This window comes from Callorhinus ursinus, unplaced genomic scaffold (assembly GCF_003265705.2).
Source record: "Callorhinus ursinus isolate GAN/ISIS: 27379988/994484 unplaced genomic scaffold, GSC_fseal_2.0 scaffold5424, whole genome shotgun sequence".
NCBI classification, from domain to species: domain Eukaryota; kingdom Metazoa; phylum Chordata; class Mammalia; order Carnivora; family Otariidae; genus Callorhinus; species Callorhinus ursinus.
Genome location: NW_027402478.1, coordinates 1 through 3376, shown reverse-complemented (window position 1 = coordinate 3376; position 3376 = coordinate 1). Strand labels below are relative to the sequence as shown.

Genomic DNA, 3376 nt, shown 5'->3' with positions numbered 1-3376 from the left:
GAACTTGGAATTCTGACATCAATAAGATTTCACAGAGGAGGTCAAAGCAGTGAGAGGAAGAATGCAAACAAAATCTTGTAGCTCAGCGCCCCTGGGTGGCTCAGTTCATCGAGAGTCTGCCTTCAGCTCAGGTCATGATCCCAGGCTCCAGGGACCAAGCCCCATTGAGGGGGGTGGCTCCCTGCTCAGCAGTGGAGCCTGCTTCTCCCTGTCCCTTCCCCAGCTGTTCTCTATCTTTCTCTCTGTCTCTCTCTCACTCTTGCTTTCGCCCTCACGCTCTCTCTCAAATAAATATATAAAATCTTTTTCAAAACTGTTGTAGCTCTCCTAACCTGGGGTATGGTGGCAGTGCAGAGGATGGGGGGAGGGAGGGGGCTAGGCCGAAGACATCTCTTCCTAATAACAGAACCATTGAGAGGAATCCAAGAGGACAGTCCCTCTTCATCAGAGCTCACCACAGGGGAGTGTCATGGGGCATTGAGAGTGTCGGGCAGGCTCCTCTGGAAGGAAGGGTATTTGTTGCCTCCTGGAAGAAAGCAGAGAGCATTTGTGCAGGTATTTGGGACAGGAATGTAGTTGAGATTAGAGATTTGCCACCCCCTTTATCAGATCCATGAAGGAATGTCTCCGAGAGCTTCCTCAGTGCTTGGTTTGGTCCTAGGAGTCATGAGTACAGAGATGAGTAAAACACTATCCCAATTATCGTGGGGCTCTCAGTCTAGTAACCAGAAGTCATGAAAAGTGTAGTGGTGGTGGATTCCTTGGAGGAAGTGGCCAGTGCTGCCTGGGGATGGCCTGGTCTCCCTCTGTGTTTTCCAACAGCTGGATGACCTGTCCTGACCCAGGGACCCTGGGCCTCAACTCAATTTCAGCCTCTCAGGACACAGCCAACACCTAGGTTCCATGTTAACCCAAAGCAGTCAACACTATGAAGGTCTGCAGAGGAAACTGCTGGTATCAGTAGCTCCCCACTTTGTCTTGGCCAACTGGAAAATAGAGGCGAGTTCACTAAGACTTGTAGGGTCATCCTTGCCCTAATGATCAGGGATTAGTCTTTCTCTCTGTTAAGTGAAATACTTTCTAGCTTCAGTATTCTCTCTCCACTTAAAAAGTGTGGAACTATTGGCTAAAGTTTTGATCAAGTAGCTACAGTGAAAAAGGGGTAAAACAACTTCCAAGCTGCAGTGAGAATGTGCAGAATCTCTTATACTGAATAATAATCGGACAAATCACTTTTAAATTGCACAAAAGATTTATACAGTAATTCTGGAATAGACAATGTAAGTCTGTCGCTTTCTCCTTCTTCTTAACATTGGTTTGATAATACAAGATCATTTCCATTTCCATATAAACATTTGGATCAGCTTAGAAATACTTACTAAAATGTCTGCTGGAAGGTTGATTGGCATTGTCTTAGATCTGTTGATCAATTTGGGAAGAATTGACCTCTAAACCATAATGAGTCTTCCAATCCACCATAAATTTTATCTCCCCATGTATTTAGTTCTTTAATTTCTGGAAGTAATGCTCTGTAGTTTTCAGTGTAATGTTCTGACACGTACTGTGTCTGATAAGACAATGCAGTAGGAAAACTGGTCAAAAGACTTGAAGAAGAAATGCTTCACAAAAGAAGATACATAAAAGGCCAAAAAGCACTTGAAAAGGTGCTCCACTTGAAACCATTGAAAAGCATGAAGTTGAACATAAATCAAAAGGGCTTCACGACTGTCTCCGCAAGGCTCCATCTTAAACTAAGTAACCTTTTCCTTCTCTTCTGCAAACCTCTGCTCCTCTCTTCTAAGCCTTTTGTTTCAGGATCCTGATACCACCCTAAAGACATGATGAAGGAGCCTGGCAGCAGGCACACAATTTCTGTGAAAATAATCCACCCCCCTGCCCCTTCCTCCAGGGGGAAGGGACTTACAATTTTTGAGGGCCTTGGCCTGTTCTAGCCCCCTGTGCACCGAGAAGCAATAAAGCTATTGTTCCTCAATATTCCAAACTCTGTCTTCATCTTATATTTTGGCTCTGAAGCACAGAGGTCAGTTTTCGATGGCATACTCAGGCATTGGGAAGATAAATTAATACTACAGTGAGTTACCATTACACATCCATCCCCGAGGCTAAAATTACGAAGACCGAAAACATATCTGGTGAGGATGTAAAGTAACTAGACGTTTCATACACTTGTGGGAATGAAAAATGGTCCAACCACCGAGAAAAGCTGAACCACAGGTAAACATTTACCAATCACGTGAACGGCCATTCCTCTCCTAAGGATTTACACAATATGGCCACACAGCAAACTGCACATGAATATTCGTCATAGCTTTATTCCCCATGGCCAAACCCAGGAAACTGCATAGATGGCCATGAATAGGTGAATGTACAGACCAAATATATCCATACGGAGGAATACTCCTTAACAATGAAAAATTCTGAACTGGCGATCCATTAGTAATATGGATAGATATAAGAATCCTTAGGCTGCACGAAGGAATGTAAGCATAAAAGAGTTCCATTTCCATAACGTGGTTAAAAATGCAAGCCGACTTTGATACCCGTGTTTGCCTGGGGCTGAGGGTGAAGGCAGTGAGAGACTTCAATGGAACCACCCAAGGGAAGCTGTGAGGTAGAGGAAATGCCCTGTGTCCTGAATGGAGCAGTAGTTTCAATTGTATGTACATCTGTGAAAATGCATTTAGTTGTACAGTTTATCTTTTTTAATTTTTATTTGTTGAGAAAGCACTCACACTGCGTCCTCTCTCTCTTACCCTCCAAAGGAGGAGAAGAACGATCATCAGTGGCAATGGGCAGCTGTGGAAAGAACACCTAAAACCACGTTCATGCTCAGGAGAGAACAATGTGCCTCCTCCTTGAGGTTTCAGGTCCTCTACACGTTCAGAGAAACCTCTAGTAACAAACTGTAGAAATGAACTGGAGGATATTATGCTAAGTGAAATTAAGTCAATCAGAGAAAGACATGGATCCTATGACCTCACTGATAGGAGGAATTCTTAATCTCAGGAAACAAACTGAGGGTTGCTGGAGTGGTGGTGCTGGGAGTGATGGGGTGGCTGGGTGATGGGCATTGGGGAGGTTATGTGCTATGGTGAGCGCTGTGAATTGTGTAAGACTGATGAATCACAGACCTGTACCTCTGAAACAACTAATACATTATATGTTTAAAGAAAAAGAGACAGAGAAGCTAGTAGGAAGGGATAACTGAAGAGGAGGAAATAAGAGGGGGAGAGGAACCATGAGAGACCATGGACTCTGAAAAACAAACTGAGGGTTCTAGAGGGGAGGAGGGTAGGGGGATGGGTTATCCTGGTGATGGGTATTGAGGAGGGCACGTTCTGCATGGAGCACTGGG

At 44.3% G+C, this 3376-nt stretch overlaps 1 pseudogene; it reads right to left on the bottom strand.

Annotated features, from left to right (window-relative positions):
- Window positions 1-2744: 2744 nt before the first annotated feature.
- LOC112818174 (small nucleolar RNA U3) lies at window positions 2745-2971 on the bottom strand (annotated as a pseudogene).
- Between the last annotated feature and the right edge of the window lie 405 nt (window positions 2972-3376).